We start from the raw sequence: 21,931 nt of genomic DNA on the forward strand, positions 1-21,931 counted from the left end.
TGGAAGGGGCTGTAGGCAGTGGCAGGGAAGAGACATGGCATTAGCTGCAGTGTCTGTGTCTTTGGACAGCAGGCTGCATGGCAGGGTGTGCAACGGTAGATGGACGAGCCTGTCCTGGATGTTTTTCAAGTGGAGATTAACCACTGAGTAGGTTCTTTTATTTAAGATGCCATATGTCTCTTCCCTCCAAATATCTCTTCCATCAGATTCCACTGTGATTCCCACTCTGCCTTCAACCCTGCCTTGGAGACACTATTGCAAACACTTCCTAAAACCCTGTTAGATGGGAGATGGAAAATGCTCTGAAGACTCCTGCTGTCCATTCCCCTGTGTACATCACACCGGGAGGCACATACAGCCACATGGCTCCTGCTCAGAGCTGCAGCATTCCTGGGAGGTGGATGCCATTCCTGGGTGTGGGGCAGAGTGATGGATTGACTCCCATTACACCGCACATCTCCTGTCCGCCTGTGCAAAGGGGCTAGCAGTGCTGCCCCTTTCCCCTGCTGTGAGCTTGAATCTATCAAGGATTGTGAGGCACTTAGTGCTATGTAAATGGGAGACGTATCAGCTGTGCTCAGATAAATGAATTTCACTTAGATTGATGGGTGTGAAGCACTTCCAAAATTAGGCCTATTCTTCTTAAATCAAACAGTTTCCCCAAGCCAGTTCAGCTCCATTGATGTAGAGGAAGTCATCAAGTTGCGATTCATCACCGGGTTCAATCAGAAACCTTCAATGCGCTGACCCACCGCATGCTTCCTTCCCTTGGCGGAGAGCGTCAGCATGCGGCCGGGAGCACAGGGAGCAGGACCCTCCATTGTCATGCACAGGGCCACCAAGGCTTGGTCTGCATGCTCCTGATGGGACCAAAACCACCTCAGGTGTCTTCCATGGAGCTGGGAGAATTACCTGGATATTCAGCATCATCCTCACAGCGTTTACATATCCGCAGATTCTAACTACAAATCGCTGCTTCCCCCAATCTTTACCTGAGCATCCGTGCTCTCGCAGCCAAATTGGAAACAAAAAATCCAAGTCCAGCATCTCCAAAATCCCTGCCTCGCTCCCACAGGTCTCCTGCAAGCTCCACTGCAGGACTGGAGCTATTCCTAGGGATTAGAGATGGAAAAGCAGCGCACAACAACCCCTGTCCTTGCTCCGATGCTCACACCGAACTGTATTTATGCCATTAAATGCTCTATAACATACAGATAACATCATAAACCCCGTTTAATTCCGTTAGCAAACAGCAAATCCCTCTCACGCCTAGGAGCATCACCATCAAGCTGCAGCAGGCCAAGTAACACCGGAGTAATCCCTGCCGTGCCGTTACTACATTGGCCTGATGATGGGGCTGTGCCCACCCTGACCCCGGGGCCGCCTGAGGGGAGCAGGGGCTGGAATTTCTCCTCTCCTCTTTCCAGAGCCTGGCACCTCCTAATGACAGGTATCTGCCTGGTGTTTATGCATGGAGGAGCTCAGCTCTCTCCAACTTTTTAACTGCAGATAATCAACAAAGCTGGGCAAATAATTTAGTGCGTGTAATTTATTCTATGAATTTTGATTCTTTGCCCACGAGCAGCTTGTGCTGCTCACAAAGGTATTGGTCCTGTGAAATTATGCAGGGGAGCTGCTGCCGTGGCCTGGAGCTCGTTCAGCCGGCTGGCAGCGAGCGCCCGACACCCTGAGCATCGCAATGCTGGCTCCTTCCTGCCTCCTGTTAGGTGCTCGCTCGCATGGTATTGCTTCTGCTGACAGCCTGGAGAAACCTAACCTTTGAGGGCATCTCCTACGGGCAGAGCATTGCTAAGAGAAACCTCAGCTGCGCTCCTAGGACAGCTGTGCCTGAGTTGGGCATTTGAAAGGAAGGTGCTGCAACCGCTTACCTGAGCGACTGTCCAAATGCAGTCGCAGCATCCCTACGTTTGTATCAAACTGCCCCGTGCTGTCATTAGAGACTAAATATACCTCGGAGCAGCAGTAAGCACAGCTGCGCTGCTCCTCTCCGCTGGCAGAGGCAGGAGAGGCTGCAGCAGCCTCGCACATAACTGCAGTGCCAGCTCCAAGCTTGCCTGGAATTCAGATGTTGAGGCTGTGAGCTGCACCACGCCTGCTTTGAGCTGGTTTTGCTGCGTGATGCGTGTCCTTTGAGCCATGCCCCATGCCCTGCTCCTCTCCAGTGCACCTGTGCTCCCAGGAGAAGGTGCTTAAGTGTCTGCTGTCAAACACAGGGCTCCCTGGGTTGGGGAAACAGCTCTCACCATCACAGATTGCTGGTCCCAACCTATGCTCTGACTGCAGCGTCCAGTGATGCTCAGCAGCATCTTCACATGCGACAGGCAGCAGAGGAGCTGCTGGAACGTTCATTAGCGCTTCTTCCTGGTGGGAGTTAGCGTGTTTGTGAGCAGAACTGCATCAGCGTGTGACCGTAAATCACCTCCTGGCTCCGTACTCATACCTGGATGTTTGCCACTGCCAGTGGCAAGGCGCTCGAGCGCTGTCACTCCTCCGATGCCCTCCGTCCCTTCTCTTTATCTCCTGCACATTGTGAGCTTGTTGTTTGCAGAGAGAGCTCCGGCCCTTCCAGTTAGATGTGCCTGCCAAGAGAAACGTTGATTTCTACCTTCCACCTACCTTCAGTTATCTGATTAATTCGATTCAAGGAGCAGGGAATTAAGCTCTTCTGCCTTTTTTTAACCTGAATGCAGAAACATTGATGTAGAAAAGGACCGTGGCTGTTAGACCTGTCTCGTGACCAAGACAGCCTTCAAATGTGTTTTAGCCTGACTTGGCATGCTGGGTTTTAGGAGCTAACTGGAGTGAACTAATCCCAAGTCTTAATGAATAATGTTCGAATCTAATTTCCATTTTCAAACCCGTCCATACATTGAAGAATGAGTCACAAGGTGTTTGTTGTGCGGTGGGAGAAGAGACAAGCTGGGCAGGGTATTTTTATGTGTTTGTGAATCACTGTATATGATATTTCCCTCCACTGTGCCTCTCTGTCCTCGCAGTTTGCTGCAGTGAAATCCATTCAGCTGCACTGGAAATGTAGGCACTTTATAGAAAATCTTTAATAGCGCCGGCACAAATGGATGGCTCTTATTTCCTCCCCGCAAAGTGGCAATTTGCAAAACCACTGCTAACAAATATTTACCCTCCTCCCCCGAGCCTTTACCTAAGGAGCGATGGAGCTGCCTCCCGGCAGGGACACACAGAGCTCTCTGCCAGGCACGCAGGGGACCGCAGGCACGAGTGGCGTGGGGGTGCAGAGCCCCGCAGCTCTGACCTGCACAGATCCATATGGAAACAGGCTCGCTGGAGCCCGTAAACACGGCGTGTGAACACATGGCTGCACAGGTGCCAGCGTCTACGCAGACACATATGGGAGAGGCAGGGAAGCGCGCGGATCCTTTCCAAGTCTTCCCGTCCTGGCTGCCGAGCCTGTTTGTTTTCTGGTACGCTCGTCTTGCTGGAATTTTTAACATTTAATTAGTTGAACCAGCTGCTTCGCTTTGCAGAGGGAAGCTCAGTTTTGCCTCGCTTTATACGGGTCTCCACCGTTAGCAGGATCCAGCTGACGGTGCATCCAGTCCCCCAGTAACAGGCTCGGGGATGCGCTGGCAGCGGTGCTCGTTGCATGAGTGGTGCCAGCCAAGCTGCCCCGGGCATCAGCCTGGGCTGGGATCACAGCACAGCACAGACCTGCCACATATCTCCTCTTCATCCCTCTCACTTGAACTGGAGCTGAGAGCGACCTTATGCTCTGCAGATTGTCCTCCTGTGGAAATGGGATGACAACCAGAGGACTCACCTGGTAGAAGACAGATTTCTACGCAGTCATGGCAGGGCACGGACCTCCCCTCCCCACAAGGCAATTCCCACTGCATGAAACACAATCACTACCTGTCTGCATGAAAGACGCTGCATTTTCACCAGTGGTGCTCAGAATCCGCCCCGGAGAACCCTCTGGTGCCAAAGGGAGGCTGCGCCCCACACGTGTTGGGCACAGGGGCTGCTCCTCTCCTGAATTACTTGCCCCAGCTGAAGTCAGCACCAGACACCGGCCCCGTTACAGCAGCTGCAAAGGATCCCATTGATTTCAGGGAGCTGGGATTGCAGCCTGATTATCGCCACCGCTCATGAAAACACTTCTGAGGTGTTTGCCTTTGGAAAAGGGCAGATCGCCTCAAATGTCAGGTGTCAGTAAAGCCTTTCTGCATCCCGGGCGGGCGCCCCTCTCCAGCTTCAAACGACACAAAAGGGCCCTGCGCGATTCTATTCACACCAGGTGCCAGCTCCTACCTTTCAAGCCAAGAGAAGTTTGCCTGAAAATAGACCCGTGAACTTCTTCCCGAGCGTTCTCAGCGCTCCTTTTCCCCCCAGGAAATAAATTTTTAATTGTTCTTATTCTTGGCCATCACCCTTGCAGCGCATTCGCTTCCTCATTGAAAGTCCGAGACAGAACAACACTGAAGAGTTTTCCATTTTCAAGCCTCTCGCTTCTGACACAAACAAACAAAGCCCGAACATGTTTAATGAAACAGTTTGGGGTTTCAAAATGAACGCTGTTGTTTTGATCAAAAAGCCATTTGTAGCTCCAATCCCGAGGACGTTTTCCTTAAACCCATTTAATCCAGCTCTAACAATCTCTTTGCAGCGAGAGGTGCAACACACACTTGTTTGCCAGCCTGGATTTGCTTCCCCCTCATTAGAGCTGCTTGGGGGGGAGTGAAGATGCTCCTGGGAATGTGGTGCCAGTCACAGGTGGGTGCTCCAATACAGGAAGAGCAGCAGAGCCCGACACGTGGTACCTAACAAACAACAGCAGCAAACATTCTGCCTCCATTTCCCTCCTCTGGTTGTCAGGGAATAGAAGTTCATGTTTTCTGCTGCACACATCCCAGTCACCGCGTGGCCAAGCCCCCACAGGGACATCAGTCCCAGTGTACATCCCATGGCTGGTGCATCTAGCGCCAGGTTTGGTCAACAGCTCTTGTCTTTAGGAGCTAAAACTTCATTTCTATCAGGCAGCGCCTGCAAAAGTGCTGCCCATGCAGTTGCTCCTGCCAGCAAGCTCATTAGCAGAGATAGCCATAGAGAGCGAGCACACAGGAGAGATGAACCAGGCACCACCATTGTGGCTCCCGGGTGCAGCAGCAGCTTCACTCACATACCTCTGCGTGCCCGGCACAGCGAGCAATGCCCACATCACCATCACCAAGCAAGGCAAGGCCAGGAGCCTGCAGCGCTCTGCAGCTCTCACCCCTGCTCACAGCCAGTCACTGCTGCGGCAGCGCGGGGATGCAGCATGATCCATCCCAGCTCCTTGGGGTTAGCGTGGTTGCGGTCCAAGGCGGTGCCTGAGGCTGGTTGCTGTGTCGCTGCAGGGCTACACGCAGTAATAACTCCTCCAGCATGGTTACACTTCGAAGCACCTCACTAGAAGCAGGAAGAAAGAGCGTTTAAAGTCGAGTGGAAACAAAGCCAAGAGGGTTTGGCAGGTCTGACTTATGAGAGGAAGGAACTTAACAGAAAGGCCTATAAAAGAGGGAAGGTGCAGAGGGGAGGCACGGAGAATCCAGGGAAGCTGGGGAATAATCGTAATAATAAAACTAGTATTAGTCATAAATTGCTCCCTCACGGGCTCGGAGGGACCCAGCAGGCAGTTAAAGCACGATAACAATAAACAAGAGTAATTAAAACCTCGTAAAACGCGTCCTAGGAAAGGGAAGCAAAAGATTCTAAAGCTCCTGAAACCCTGCAGAGGACATAAAATAAAGGCAAGGGGGAAAACTTATCTGAGGTTGACCAAAAATATATCACAGGCAGTAATGGGTTTCTGCAGAGCAAAAGAGACAGAGAGAGGCTTAGACTAGAAAGAGGCACGGAGCGAGGAGCCCGGGGTCCTTCCAGCCCCGAGGGCCCTTGGGAAGCACCATTCCTGCTCCCTGACATCCCTTACTTTCAACAGTCTCTAATCTGCTGGTTTTCCCCTTAACATCGGATCACATTCCAGGAAACAGACCCAAAGCCAGCCTTGCAGTGCCATCACCTTGGTAGGCTATGTCTCAATGGCCCCAGGTCCATACGGATTGGGCTGGGGAAGGATAACGCCTCCTGATTAGGATGGGAAAGACAAGTGCAAGCTCTCGCTCTCTTCCTGAGCATGTTTGTGCACGTACGTGTGCTCAGATCCTGCTTGTAAATCCTGCGGAGACAGGACTCGAGATCAGGGGAGTCTAAAATGCAGGATGACTGCAACACATCCAACCGGGAGCGCGCCGGAACGCTCTGACAACTTACACCAATTATACACCAGTTATTTGTCACATCAGGGAGCTCATCAGTTGGTGTTTCAGCAGGAGGTGATGTCTGAAGATGAGATGGAGGTGGGAAAGCGGGGCAGGCTGACGGTGCAGAGGGGTCCTGTTTGCACGCCCTCACCCTGCACTGGCTCTCCTGTGCCCGGGGATGATGCTCCATAAATACATATGCAGCATGGGAATGGGGTCTCGCTGCATTTTGACATGTATTACATGCTGGAATAACTCCGAGGGATTTCTGCACAGTATAATGATGAGAGTGCCCAGTAATAGGCAAGGAAACAAAGCTGGAGCTACCGCACCTGCAGTTTCATAGCTGGAAAATTGTGATCTTAGCAAGCCAGTTTGCTCTAACGAAGTTATTTGTAGAGCAAAAGCTTCTTGCCCCATTTAAGCCAATGGTGGGGGATGTTTGCAGGGAGAGGACTCTCAGGAAGGATCGTTTACTGACAGGGGAAGGTCACCCAGACCAAACACAGTGCTGTGTGCTTCTGCAGCAATGAAACCTCCCCTCCCTCCGATCAGGGATGGGGAGGCCAGCGGGAAAACACTATCCTTGGAATGGAGTCCAAGCACAGGGAGAGCATTCCTCCACCAGGCAGCCCAAATGGCTCCATTGGAGCCATCCCCTTCCAGGCCACGGTGGCTTCAAGTCATGGATGCCACATGCTCAATGTAATTACACAGACGTGGTGAGTGGCCCAGGCTGCCACCTCACCCCCTTGCAGAGCAGTGTGCCCTGCTTCAGAGGGAGATGAAGCTGTGCCCACTCACAGAGCCAGCTTGCTGCTGCAGGGGGAACCCTTTGACCTCAGCAGCCATCGGCTGATTAGCCCTCTGCCTCCTATGCACACTTACAGATGTTGCTATTGATCACAAATTAGGCAGCTCCTGTTTAAACCCAGCTCCATTTAACTTGGTGACCTCAGGGGGATGCTGAGCCCGCACCTGACAATGTGCCAGGTCAGGACACGTGTCCCTGCCAGTGCTCTCCATCCCTCAGCAATCCCCCAGTGTGCTCTCCCCCCCTGGTACAACAGGGATCGTCTGCCTTGTGTTTTCTTCCTTCATTGAGGGTGGGTGCCCTCTACACCCTTCCTCCCGAGCAAAGCTATGCCGCTTTTGCCCCATGCAGGGAGAGCGGATGGAAAGCAGGATGCTTCCAGACGAACCCTTCCCTCCCAGGGCACACAGACAAGCTGCTGTTGAGGGTTTTAATTTCCTCTGCCACAGAGCAGCCGCGTGCCTTTTATACAGAGCTCCTTTAAAGACTTTGGGAAGCAATTCCAGCCATTTCTATGGGCACGGGGAGATAATGGAACGCTTTCAGAGCGTGCTCTGTGGCAAGGAAAGTTCAATTCTTGCAGCCGCATTCACCATGCTCTGTGCTCCAGCATCCCTCCCACTTCTTATTTCCTAGCAGCTGAATGACTCCCAGCGTCTTCCTGTGGCTTCTCTCTCATGAAGCACTTTGGGTTGAGGAGCAGAAACAAACTCAGATTTACCCTAGGCCCTGGCCACGAGGTAGAGAAACAGGGAGGAGGGAGCGCTCTGCCCCAGCACCAAGGAGTGGGCACCCAGCACCCAGGAGCAGGAAGCCCCCACCGAGCTATTTTTAGTCCCACCACTGCAGAGCAAGCAGCAGCTCCGGGCCCTGCTCTTCCTTCCTTTCCTCTCCCCTCTCACATCGCTCCTCCAGAGCCAGAGCAGAGGCGGATGTGGGGAGGAAGGGGTCTGGCTCCTGCGGCACAGTCAGCCCCCATCCTGTACCTGGGCACCGATTCAAGTCTCCCTGCTATTGGAAGTGGCATTGCTTATGCAGAGCTGCACGCCTACTTCACAGGCTTTGGACTGGCCTCTGAAGTGGCAGAGACACTTGGGCATGAAACAAGCCTACACAGAAAATAAATTGTATTGCATTTAAATATTTCTTAAGTCATTTTAATGTATTTAAGTCTTAATTCATCTTCTCAAAGTTCCTTTTCACTGCACTAATGTGACGTGTTTGACAGAAAGATGAATTACATTATTAAAGAGTCTCTCTGGCAAATTTCTGTAATAAAATCTCCCTTCCCCCCCCGCTTCTCTCCTCCTGCAGACACATGGACCTTTTGCTTCCTTCATCTTCACAAATTATTCCTGGGTTTCTGCAAGGGGCTCCAGGACAAGTCCTGGCTCCTTCCCTTGCAGATAAGGTAACCTCATGTGCCCACGTCAGGATGCCATGGGAGAGGATCTGACTGAGCAATGCTGTGTGCCCTGGGCGAGTGGAACCTCTCCACACGTGCAACCCTCCTCATCCTCACCAGCAGCAGCCTCAGTCAGTCGCATGAAGGCACCAGGGGCCGCCCAGGCTGAGCCTTGCCTTCCTCCACGCCAGCCCCGTGCAGACACCCACTGGATTTATGCCCTGCTTCCCCATTCCGCCTTGATTTATCCCCTCCGGCATGCCGGAGAAGTCACGCACATTAATCATCCTGACTTCTAAATTGTCTCCCCTAAATCATTCTCCAGGCTGGAGCCATTTCCCCAGAGCACCGGACAGAGCATCCTGCCAAGGATGAGGGGGCTTCACACAATGGCCCTAAAGTGATCCCAGAGGCCTGGCCATGGTCAGGATCCACCAGGAGCTGCGCTGGGACATGTGGATTGGGAATGCTGGGGACTAATCAACATAAAGTTAGCCTAAAACCAGAGAAAGTCAAGTCAGAAGTGTGAAGAGAAACTCCAGGCTCGGCTGCGTGCTTGATGTGAAATACTGAGGATATGGCTCAGAACAGAGCCCTTCGACTTAGCCAAACAAAAGGCACCACAGACCCTGAATAACCGCTGGATGAAGCAATGCAGTGGCTTTGGCACCAGGGATGCTCTCCTGCCTCCCTCCTGCCCCAGCACCTCGTGTTCCAGGCACGTGAGGAACGGCACTGGCGCCAGGCTTTTGCCTTTGCAAACGTTGCTCTTTGCCCAGAGCAGGAGGGATTTGACCAACTTCATCTTCCAACCCCGGCACACAGAAGAAAGGAGAATAAAATCCTGTCACGACCTCGCCTCTCTGACCTCAAGCAGCAGGGGCAGGCTGCAGGCTCAAACACACCCAAGATGCTCACCCGGGACATGGAGCAGCAGCCGAGGAGCTGAGAGGGGCTGCGGGTGAGGACTGGGAGCTGTACAAGCAGCTTGGCAAGAGCAAAGTTTGGGGTTCATTCTGTGGGGGGACTCGGCACTGGAGTCCCACCATGCAGGGGAAAGGCGGGAGGTTGACCCCCTCTGCAGAAGCATCTTGCAACAAAGAAGAGATCTGCTCCCTGGCTGTTTAGACCCTCCAAAGCTTCAGTGATCTGCCCAGATTAGTCCTCAACAAGCTGAATTTCTGCTCCAGGTACTGCAGCTGCTCCTCACTGAATAAAACATGCTGTTCCCAGTGCTGAGCCCCGCAGACCAGCTCCAGCAATTCTCTTATTTCTCTTGCTATTCAGGCACACATTTTTTTGGCAAACGCCTGCAAAGAGGCTCTCTGCTTGCTGCTCCTCTCGGGTTATTTCATGCAGGGAACGGTGCTGCTGTTGTCAGGAGCCTCCACCATCACTTGCCCTGGAAATGTGGGGTGCTGGATGCAGCATCTGCACTGGGAATAACACCATGAGCCCCCCTGAGCAATGGGCAGACCCTCCTCTGCTCACCTGAGCCAGCAGTAGGAGTTGTCCAAGGGATGCCCACGGAGCAGCATAGGGATGATACCGCTGCTCTTCCCAGGCTGTCCCACTCAAATCACTGCCTGGAGAGCCCAGAGTTTGGGGTGAGGCAGCAGCAAAGCCGAGGCCAGGCTCGAGGCTGTTCATCTCCATGGCTGTTGTTACCAGGTCAATGTTATCTACCCAGTAGGGATTTTCTGACTGTCATATTTGGTGCGAGCTGTCTGACCAGAGCCTCCCTGCTTGCCACCTTCATGCACTTACAGGCACTGTGACCTGAATGGATGGTTTCTGCTCTGGGCTGAAGCTCTTAATAGAAACATGTCAATCAAGTAAGGACAATGGCAATGCAGCTGTAATTCAACATCGCTCCTGGATGGGGTGGGTATCCCAGCAACCCCTGCCCGTGTGTCACCACATGCATCCCCAGCTGTGTTTGCACTTGCGTGTGCCCCCAGACAAACACAAGCCCTGTCCTCCCAACTTGCCAGGGAGCTCCGAACCCCTCCACAGCGCTACAGCAAAGAGAAGCTTTTTATAAACACGGAGAGATCCAAGTTTGGCATCCGCTCCCATAATGATGTAGCAGATCGTTACAACTTGTGACATCCCACTATAAACAGAAAGCTGTAACACCCTGTAATTTAGAGAGCTGGATCAGGTACTCGTGTGCTTCACATAATCCAAAAGATAGTGGGTTTCAGGCTGAGCTTTCCCTTCCTTTTTGCTTGCTTTCCTTGCCTTCCCTTCTGGTTGACATGGTTACGGGATCCTGAGGATGGGGTAATAGGACACGGCACACACGTTCGGGTAGACTCAGAAACCCACCAGTGCCTCCTGGAAAACCGCAAGCAGCACGATGCTGACAGACAATGCAGCTGCTTTGTCTCCCTGACGTCTCGCCCTCTCCTTATTTCCAGTGAGGTATTTGCAGGGAGATGTCGCTTCCATTCCCAAAGCTTGCCACCTGCCACAGCCCTTTCCCTGCCCAAACCCTTAATCTTCTGCCTGCGTCACCAGAGTCACTTCTGCTGGGGCAAGGGAGATCCAGGGGGAAGTAACCAGCGGTGGGAGCGAGCGCTTCCAGAACCCAGCTAGACGGAGGCAAACCTGCTCCTAAATGGAACGCTTATTCCCAAGCACTGTCTGCAGCAGTGCAAGATCCTTCTCTCCCGGGGGGCCTCATAGAAGCTGTAAATACTCGGAATAGCTTTCAAGGCGAGGCTTATGATGGTTCAGCTCTCCAGAAAATACATGCTAATGTGCAGCGCCGTCACCATCCGGGAGACCTCGCTGCAGATGCTTTTGTGGCTGCGAAGAAGAGAGTTCTGATTGCTGGTGTCTTGCTAAAAGTTAAATACATCCAGGCTTTGGAACACGCTGGGAGCGTTTGGAAGAGGAATCACTCGTTAGTGGCTCTCATCCACCATACCCCTGCTCCAGGATTGGTTTAAAGACTACGGATTAACTTTCCCAAGAGCTCTAGACCCAGCTGGGAGTCATTGGGAATGGGATGCTGTGCTGCACTGTATCCCTCCAGCAACAGAGAGCCAGCATGCCACTCACTGCCATGGCTCGTGCCCCATGTGTGCTGGGCAACAGCATCAATGCTTCCAGCCTGCAGAGTTGGGATCTGATTTCATCAGTTTTCTCTTTCATATCCATGGAGCTCAGGCTTTATCGGTCCGAGCCTTGCAGAAAGCTTGTGTGTGCAGAAGAGGAGCAGGTTCTGCAGCTCGTGCCTCCTTGCTCATCTCCTGGAGAGTTTTGTACCTTGTCATCAGCACTGACACGCAACAAAATGGAAACAAGGCTATTTAAAGGTTCCCGTAGAGTAGGGTGCTTAAAAAAACCGTGCTCAAGTGTAAATGTCAATGGGACTATGACTGTAATGCAGGCTCGTACTAAGCCATTTTACTTAATTGAGGCTGAAGGCACTGAAAGGGAAAAAAGGAATCAATCAGGGAGACATGGAAATGGAAGCAGCGGAACCCCAGCACATTTACTGTGCCTGCTCCAGCACAAGGCTGTTTAAAGCAGCTTGATGCATCAGAGGAGGCATCCATGGGTCGTTTTTAAATCAGGGCTCATGAGTGAAGGAGCCGAGAATGCTGGATCCAATGGGAGAGCCAGGCTGGAGCCACTGCAGAGGCAAGGCAGCCATGGCTGCTGGGATTATCCTGGAGGAATCCAGAGCAGGAGCCCAAAGCTTGAACCATCTTCCCTTCTGAGATAGGTTTGCAGCTCCCCTTGGTGGAAGGAAGCGGGGGGACAAGAGAGAGCCAGTCCAAGAGTCCCAGAAGGACCTTTAAGGTGCTATGGAAAGAGAAGTTCTCCCTGTCCTCAAAGGCTTCCCAGAAGTGATTGATTTTACCAATCCAGACGCTTACACGGTTTGGGGTGCTTGCAGCAGTCTTGAGCATGGGATGCTGTTTATGGCTATCTCGGTACAATGGCTTCTGCAGTAACAAAACTCTCTCATCCCAGGGGAAAAGAAGGGTGCTGAGCTTGCACAGAAACCCAGTACCTCCAGGACCCACTGGTGGCGGTCCCCTCTCTGGTCCCATCCTGCTCTGGGGGAGCCAGGGCTCCAAATTAGCTCTGAAATTCCTCTCTCCTGTTCCTCTGAAGCGTCCTTTGCTTTCAAACTGTGTTTATCGTGCATGATTGATATTTGACATTACGCTGCACCGGGAACACGCACAACATCGCTCCGCTGGGATGCGACACTCTTCCAGCAAGCACATCCATCAGAGCTGCGAGTGCCATCCCGGCGAGGGGCGACGCAGGGGCCATCCAAGGGGAGGGACCGAGGCTGGGTTCCATCAGGGATCTCGCTGCACGGCTGGGGAGAAGCAGGGAGTTAAAGGTTCCCTTCCCAGCACTGCAGGCAGGGCATGGCTGCCCTCAGCCAGGCTGAAGGATGCTGCCCGTGCTCCGCCGCTCTGGGCTGCCTGTGCCCTTGAAGGATGGCTGAGAAATCCTTGACGGGAGCGAGAGGAGAGGAGGGCTCGCGGGGAAGGAGGGACAGCAGCACGGCCCTTGGTGGGTGGAGATAACAGGGGAAGTATCGATCCCCGTTTCCCTGTGCTGTCACTCGAGAGGCGATTGCAGGAGGACTCTGTTATCTTCCCGAGCCGTGCCTGCGCGCGCATAGGGAAGCGCTGGGATGCGATTCCTTAAACAGTTCTTATGGTCCCGAGGTGCAAAAGTAAAATGAACTCAGCTGAATCAATCCAGGGCCTGACACCCATCAAGAAACGAGACCTGCTGGGCTCCAGCAGAGGAAAAGGCTCCCAGGATGTGCAGCTTCCCAGCACCATAGGGACACCACCGCAAGGGAAGGGGCTGGCCGCAGCATCACACCATGCCTGAATCCAGCCCCATGAGGGCTCGGGAATGAACAGCTCAGCATTGATTTTTGTTTAAGTTCCCATTTATTACCATGCTGTGGATGGAGATTAACTTTCCTGGCTTGGTATTTATTACTGTTTCACATGCTTTCAAATGGAAACCAAAGGTGCTTAGGTAAAGATCCGGTGCCCGGCTGTGATGCACCACGAGGGATGCTCTGCCCCTATTCCTGCATGTCTGTATCAGTGGGGATGAGCCAGCACCTCCTCCCTGGCAGCTGCTCCCAAAGCAAGTCATTACCGTGTGTTTCTGTGATGTCCTGTGGTGAAGCACTACATGCAAGTGATTGGAGAAGCACCGGACAAGCCTTGCTACCAGCTCTGCCGTAACAAGTACAGCACGCTGGACAGAGCAGAATTGCTCTTGACACTGGGATTATATCTCTGCCAACAGCATCAATATTCTATTAAAGATATGTGATAACACAACACTAATTACCAATTGATGGACCATTAAAGACAACCTACAAACAGCATTTCGATCTCGCCTTCCAGATTAAAACCACCACAATGATTTCCTGCTCCTTGTACTTTACTCCCGTGTTTTCTGCCCCCATGCATAATGCAGCAATGCAAATTGCCAGCGAACACCTAGAAGACTGCTGCGTTCACCTGCTGTCCAAGGGTAATGGCTTCCTAAGCCTGGACCCAAGCAGGAAGGAGATAAGTCTTGTTGACAAGCTGAGAACAGCAGAGAGAAAATGTCCTCTCCTATTCCCATTCAGGCTCAACAGCAATATCACAAACGGCTGTGACTTAGCAAGAGAGGAAAACCCAAGCGGTGTGGGATGAATTGGGACGAGCCCAGCCCTGCAAAGCCTTTCGGTGACTCTGTCTTCAGCCAGTGGAGCAAACACACTTGTCTTTCCATGCTCCTACTCCATCCCCAATGGTCCCACTGGCAGCAATCGCACAGGAAGCAGTTCAGAAGCTGATTGCAGTTGTGCTGGGCTGAAAGCCATGTGGATGGGCAGGTGTCCAGCACGGCATCCAAGGCCTTGAACTGGCATCTCCATGCAGCACCTTAACAAAGGCCACAAACCCCAAGGGGGTCTGGAGACCCCCATGCTGCTGCTGTCTCAAGGCAGCAAGCTGTGATTCCCTGCCTCCGTAAGGAGGATGATAGTGATTTACCACTCCTTTTGCCAAAGGAGCTGCAAGGCTCGAGTATCTCTAGAGCAGGAGCAGGACAGTGAGGGCCTCCCAGGGCTTCTGGGCTTAAAAACCTTTGTCTGGTTTTAAAGGTGGTTTTGCCCTTGTTTTCCTCCTAAGGCTATGGAGCGCAGACAGCCACAAGGTTAATGAAATTGAAGCCGAGAGTGTAAACAGCAAAACCCCCTCATCCCACAGGGAAAACCCCATCCTGCCATCAAAGCTCAGTCCCAAAGCTGCAGAACATTTTGCAGGGTCTGAAAGACCAAACCAGACCCCTGGGGGACCCCCCCAGCCCCAGCTCATGGCACCACACAGCCCCCTCTCAGAATGATAAGGGTAACAGGAACATTATGGCTAAGGATATGGGTACACACAGAAACAGAGGAATTGGAGTGTGCCTCCTCCTCCCAGCCGGTATTAACAGCACGAGTTAGCTCAGAGCATCCTTCCGCATAGCACGGCTTAAATAACCATCTAACATGGGAGCAAGGGAGCAGCTCCAGGACACTGACATGGGAGGTGATGCTGCCATGGCCTCTGCGGGGCAGCCTCAAGAGAGGGAGCTCCCTGACCATTTGTTTCCTGTGTGCAGCAGCACCCAGCAGCCATGCATTATTTTAATGAGACACAATAATATTCTGCCAGTTGTACAAGCCATAGATTGAAGCCTCAAAGAGAAATCACCCGAACATCCATATGATCAATCTTGTCAAAACACGTTCATTTAATCCCTTACAAATGCAATGAAGACACATTCAAAATGTCATGCTTGGGGTCTGGGAGCCAGGTCCCTATAGATCAGCCAGCCCAGGTAAACCGTGTTACTGAGGAGCTGTTTGACAGCAGACGTGCCAAAACCACTCATAAACTGTGCACACCTCATCTCAGATGGAAAACTCATGCGCCTGCTTTTTGTTCCCTGTACCTTTCCATGACTGGATGCAAGGGGGGTGCACAGGGATGCACACAACTCATAGCATCGGCGACAATGCGGACACCCTCACACACAGCAAGGTCCCTGCCCTCCAGCAACAGACACATCAGGAAGCAAACAATTTCTGCAACACCCACAGACAGGGCTGACCCTGCAGCAGGGTCAGGAGCATCAATTTGCTTTGCAGCACTGAGTGAAGCATGAGTTTCATTCAGCATCCTTCACCAGAGGTAACTTGTGGAGCATCCCCACACATCCCAGCCAGTTGTCCAAAGGAACTTATGGTACATCCACAACTTGTACTCCCAAGAACTTCCCCCATGGGACCGAGGTGATGGGCTGGCTGTTTTGGGATGAACACCCAGGTGCCCATTTAACAGAAAAGATGTGTGACAGGTATGACAATGGACAGGGATCAGTTGGGTTCTTTATTGGTTCTGAAGGTGCTTAGGTTTAAAGCAATTTGTTAGGCTCCCTGTGATTTACTGCCATGCTGGAAAATGGGGCTGAGTATTGATTCTTTGCCTTTTCTATTGCAAATGGGTGTAATGTTTTATAGTATGTCAGAATAATAGCAGCGGGCACTTTATCAATGTCAAATGTTAAAAATGATCAGCTATTGTGATGTAGGAGATTAAATATGAAAGCTTGATGGGTATATAAAAGCAGAATGGCAATAATAAAGGGATTTTTATGTTCAACTCGTTGCTCTCCCAAATCTACCTGGGGAGCTATTAGAACCAACTGCACTGATCAGTGACATATCACTATGGGTTAAAGGACAGGAAAGTGCTGGGTTTAATTCCCATGGAGGGGGGATATCCCTCTAGCATTACAGGGCCAAGCTGGACCCCTGCTGTCTTTTAACCTCAAAGAGGGAGGATCTTTCCATGAGGATAATTTCTAGACCAACTAATCCTCGAGTATTTAAAATGTGAAGCCTGAACATCTGTCAAAGAGCTCTATTTACCAAGCAAACCCAACGAATCTAGCTGTTTTCAGCTGCCTACCAAGTGAGCTGTGGGAGCGCCGGTCACAGAGAGGCAGAAGCAGCTGTTTCAGGAGCAAAGGCTCCCACAACACAAGAGGAAGACACAAACCCTGAGAAGAGCCCCACCTTTGTGCCCGACCCCACACTCACCTCCTGGGCTTGCTCACTGCCCTGTGCTCGCCCATGATCCTTCCTCTCTGCTCCTGTCCCCTCTCCAGCGCACAAAGCCCCAGTGCCCCCAGCACCAGCCCTTTTATAGCCCTGGAAGGCCCTAATTCCTCACAGCCTCTGCAAATCCCCACTCACAGCCAACAGCTGTGTTTCTGCACCAGGCAGGGCTGCCCTTAACCCCTTCCCCACCACCCCGGTTCCTGCGCTCCCCTCCAGTGCTCTCAGTCACAGTCATTTGGCTGCTGAGGGTCGCAGATTTCTGGTCAGGTGAATAGGACAGGTCCTACCCGGTGGAACCCACGCTGGAGCTCTTTGCTCCAGAGCCAGGTAATGGGCATGGGCAGCATTTGAAGCCCGAGCAAGATGAGAGGGTGAAGAGGACGGCGCTGCAGTGCCCATCGCGGCCCGTCTGCCCGCCCAGCAGCACGTTCAACCACTGATCTCCGGTGCAGTGACAGGTTTGTGGGATGGAAGCGAAGCTCCAGCCGCCCTGGCCCAGGAGGAGCCCCACAAGGGTGCCTTGCTGCCAGCGCCACGTTGCCTGCAGACAGGAGAGGCTCCCTGAGCGCATCCTGCCGGCTCCCCGCTGGGAATCGGCTGCTGTGGCTGCTTTTGATCCGTCCCCTGGGAGCCAGTGTGCTCTTGCTGCCCGCGCTAGGAAAACCAGGCAGGAAGAGGAGGGAGGCTCTCAGAGCTCCATCAGTGGAGATGACTTCCATGAGCAACCATTAATCGTCTCACCCATACCTTAATACAAAGGAAGAGTGAAAAGTAGAAAAGGCCAATAACTCTTGAAGCCCGGATGCCAATTAATGGCTTTGAGTTGTCATAAGCAAGAGAAGGAAAAGCAAGCAGAAGCAGGACAAGTGTTCTGCTAATTACCTAAACACTTTATTAACCAGCACTAATTAAAGCAGCTCTTGGAGGCTGACAAATGGCTGGAATTACTCAATTTAGAAGTTAGTTTTGACTCCGGTAATTTATACAGCGCCGGGAAGTTACAGGGGGGAAGTATCTTTCAACTAATGTTTTTTTATTAAAGCTGACAGCAATAATTAGTTATTTGCTACTAACGGGGCAGCCCCCGGAGGGAAATTCACCGAGATGGATGGCTTGGGCTCCTGCCAGCAGTAATTGCTCTGAGCTTGGTCAGACGCTGGCATGCTGACCCGAACAGAGCCTTCGGTCCCTGCCTCCGGGCTCCCTGGCCGTGGTGCCAGGAAGGGCTTCAGCCATAGAAGGGATGCTCTGGAGCCGGAGCTGCTGAACCCCAAGCTTGGCAGGAACAGCAACGACTCCGGTTCTCAGCACACAGAGCTGGAAGGCAGGAATTGCAGCCAGGGAGTAGCTGGGAGCCACTCGCTGCGAGTAATCCACATTAAAACCCCACTCATTTTTGTCCAGAGAATATCTGACCGTCTTTGCCAAGGGCCAGTGTGAAAAGTGTTGGGCCTGAACGTAAAGCTACGCCCACAAAGAGAAGAGGGTTTAACGCTGAGCAGTTACCACAGGCTTTGACACTCTTGTCTGTCATCAGTCCCCAGCCTCTGGAGTCAACCGGCTACAGCTCTTCCTAAAAGTAGATTTCTAGTTTACACGCACACAGAAAAAGCCCTGAACGCAGGAAACTAATGAGCTCTGTGGATTCAGAAATCAGAATGCAAAGAAAGAGGATCCAGATTTTCGTTTCATCTCCCTTTCTGAGCATGACATATAATCTTGGATGCTTGGGTTGTCAATACCTTTTGTTTCTCATCCTTCCTATAAACTGCAAATGATCCAATTATAGAGTGAAAGGAACAGAAAAGGGGGAAGGCAGGAGAAATGGAATAATCTGTGGGGAAAGGAAAGGAACTGAGATGAAAAGCTAATGAAAAGACAAATACAAAAAGGCACAGATGAAGTAGAGGGTATTTGGATTTAGAGGGAGAGGGGAAGGCAAGCCGTGGGTGAAGAACATCAGCATGGAGCCGCACGGCCCCAGCCCATCGCATCCCTGCCCTTTCCTCTCTTTGCCTTCTTCACTCCTGCTCCTCCAGGCACAAAGCGGAGGCACATTCCAGCAGCAGCTCTGGGGACTCGCAGTGCTCTGGATAAATGGAGCCACGAGCCCCAGTGCATTTGCTATCATCAGGTCCCAGCGTGCAGCGCTTGGCTCGGCTCCTGCGCTGTGGTAGTTACAGGTTGCTGCGCTCCCAGCCCTCGGGGTCTCCATTTCTCTTCCCTCCTGGAAGCTGCTGGTGGAGCACTGCCAGCTTCCGTGGCATCAAAGCGCGGGCAGCGATGCATTGCCTTGGGTAGCAATAAGCACAGGGCTGCTTTTGAGCTATGTCGGGGTTCAGCAGCTCAGCATCCACCCGATTCAACCCATGCTGACCATCCACATCATGCTGGGAGCCTGAAAAATGCCGTAATTCATAACGCCATAATGCAGTGGAATAACAAGAGCATGATCCAGCATCATCCATCAAATCCTCTGCATGACCCATGGGGCTTCCTTCAGCTGGGATGGGAGCTCTGCCCCCCCAGCTCCCCACAGGGGCCCCCCAAAGCCCTGGGAGCACCAGAAAGGCAACTTCGGACCGGAAAATCCACTGTATTTTAAAGGAATATTGAGCAGAATGGAAAGGGCTTTTTTGATGTCTCCTTTCTCCCAAACTAAAAAAAAAAAAAAAAAAAAAAAGCTTTTAAAATAAATAGCTGACAATGTCTCTTATTTGAGTAATTCTTTGCCAGCAATAAACGTGTCACTCGCAAGTGCTTTATTTAGAAATGAAAAACTGTTTTTCTTTGTCGAGCGCTCCACATTACACCAAGTTAAAGGCTGGAAGCGCAATCCTCCTCCTGCTGCATCCCCCTCCCTGCCCGAGACATTCATATATTCTCCTATAATCTGATCTAGGTTATAAAAATATGAAAAAGGAGAAAAAAAAGAAAGAGACATCTGGCTCTCCCCCAGAGCTGACATTTCCCTTTATGCCTGGTTTAACTTTTTTATGAGTGCCTGGGTTCGCTTCGGTGGAGAATTTCTCCCTTCAAATGAGTTTCCTGCTTTATGGGAGAAGCCTTCCTTTAGACAAACCTGGTAATTTTTCAAGTTAAAACGTGTACGTTTTAAGTGCTGGTGAAGTTTAAGGATCCGGCTGATGGGGACATAAATCTGAGTTTATTCACGCTGGAGCCCCTGTGTCTGATCCTTTACAACAAAATAAAAGGGAGCGGTAAGGAAGAGCCTGGCATCGTTTTCACTTGTTTTACAGGAAGAGGAGAAAAAGCCCAAACTGTCAGTTTGGGGAGTAATTTATTAGTGGCTGTTCACACTTCCAAGCCTTTATGTGCTAATGCTGAGGAAAGGCGGTACTTGTGCTTCATTGAGCATGTACTCATTGAGAGACAATGAAGCGGGGGCTGATGTGGTTTCCTCACTGTTTGGGGCCGCCTTTTACTCAGGAGCAATGGATGGGGCTGCTGGGGGGTTGGAGCCCCAGCTCTGCCGATGGTACCGCTGCTTCCCTTCCTCCAGCCCAGCGCCCCGCGCACGCTGAGCTCTCATAATGCCCTCTCACGTAATGGATAACGGCAGAACAAGTCCTATTGTTCGGTGAGAGGGGAAAATAAAACAGGCACAAAAGGCAGGGGCTTAAAAGAGCAACATTATTTCTCAAATAGAGCATGGGAAAAACAAACCCCAACGGGTCCTATGTCCCCTGCTCACTGCAAAGCGGCCTTGAATCCCAAGTGAAGAGCCAAGCGGCTATGGAGCTCTCGCAGACACAATTCCAGGTTCCATCCAAGCACCTAATTAAATTTTCAGAGTGGTAACTGCTCGGGATCCAGCACAAATAGCTGCAGAAGCCAGAGGGGAGGCAGGCAGAGGATGGAGCAGGGAGAAACCTAAAGCAAATAATTAAACAAATAAACAGGGAAAGAACTAACAGAGGCAAAAGAAACTAAAAGCCCCGGCAACCCTGGCTGCCCGAGCATCATTAGCAGCGGGACAGGAGGGAAGTGTCTCATCATCCTTCATCCTGACGAGCACTTAGAGAGTCGCGACCCCTTTCAGCATCTCCATACACACCATCAGCCCTGCACATCGGTCACTGCCGCTCGTCCGCCGCATCCCACCTTACTGCGGGGAAGCGGAAGGTGAGGGAAGGCTGCCAAAGGTAGGCAGGGCAGCAAAGGCAGGAGCCAACGGGGCCTCATCCCACTGTTGATGCTGCAGCCCTCGAGGCACCCCCGGCTCCGCTCGCCCGTGAGGATGCAGAGGGAGCAGCGCAGCTATTTTTGCTCATGCCTACGTGGCACGGCGGGGGCTGAGCTGCCAGCAAGCGTGGATTTCAGCTGGGTGTGCCGGGAAAAACTCCCGTGTCAGCTCCCGAGAAGGAGCCCGGGAGCAGTTTGTGGCGAGGCCAAGAGATGGAGGCAGCAGCAGAGCAGCTGAGTTCCGCGGCGCGCAGCACTCGCAGCCTGCCGTGGTTTCGCTGCTCCCCGCAGCGCCGCTTGCTGCCTTTCTGCCTGAGCTCCCTTTGTGCTTCAGCATAGCCCGAACGCGGGGTGAGAGCGGCTGAATTGGCAGCCCCCGAGCGCTGCCCCAGCTGCTGCTGGTGGTGTTTGCCGAGCGCTGACAACGGGCGGATCACTGCCCGGGTAATGGGAGCAGCCCTGCCTCGGTGAGCTCATCGCGGGAGGGAGGAGGACACGGCAACGCTGGGCTTCTTCCAGCCCTGGGAAACCACAGCAGCTGAAAGCCTCTGCTCTAATTAACGCGCCTGCTTGATGACTCAGCAGCATCAGGAAGCGCTCCAGCCCTGGCTGCACCACCGTGTAAAGCCAACAGTAAAGCCTGAGCAGGGTGCTTGCTGTGGGAGTAACTCATTCCTTCCCCTCAGGCCGCCGGCTCAGCCTGTTGCGGTTCACATCAGACACAGCTCCCTTCACACTAAAAGCTCTCAGCATCGTCTCAACCCAGCTCTCAGGCAGGGTCCAGCATGAGACAGAACAAGCAGTGCCAGTGTTCCCTCTCAATGAGGCAATCCAGGAGCGCCTCTGGATTTCCTCTGCAAACACTGCCTGTTTCCAGGAACCCGTGTTCCGCTGGACTGTTTGCTCCTCGTCAACACAGAGGAAATGTGTCCGGGTGCTTCAACACGTCCAGAGCAAACAGCGTGGAGTTATTAAAGCGAAAAAAGCAAACATCTTCCACTGAAATGCGGGGTTAAAGCGAGGGGAGGAAGGGACAGGCC

At 52.3% G+C, this 21,931-nt stretch overlaps 2 protein-coding genes and 1 long non-coding RNA gene across 3 annotated transcripts in view; 2 read left to right on the forward strand and 1 right to left on the reverse strand.

The window, feature by feature from the left end:
- Positions 1 to 21,931, forward strand: part of SIDT2 (SID1 transmembrane family member 2) — a 553,125-nt gene that overhangs the window by 344,012 nt on the left and 187,182 nt on the right. The gene's annotated exons all lie outside the window — the stretch shown is intronic.
- PAFAH1B2 (platelet activating factor acetylhydrolase 1b catalytic subunit 2) overlaps positions 1 to 21,931 on the forward strand; it is a 497,498-nt gene that overhangs the window by 296,055 nt on the left and 179,512 nt on the right. The gene's annotated exons all lie outside the window — the stretch shown is intronic.
- LOC134158527 (uncharacterized) lies at positions 1,159 to 16,721 on the reverse strand. Its single transcript, XR_009962804.1, has 3 exons — positions 16,665 to 16,721; positions 3,182 to 3,784; positions 1,159 to 2,600 (listed from the first exon to the last, which is right to left on the reverse strand). It is a non-coding gene; the product is annotated as an uncharacterized LOC134158527 (long non-coding RNA).

This window comes from Pezoporus occidentalis, unplaced genomic scaffold, assembly GCF_034315485.1.
Source record: "Pezoporus occidentalis ecotype Australia unplaced genomic scaffold, CSIRO_AGI_Poc_V1 ctg130, whole genome shotgun sequence".
Taxonomy (NCBI): Eukaryota; Metazoa; Chordata; class Aves; order Psittaciformes; family Psittacidae; genus Pezoporus; species Pezoporus occidentalis.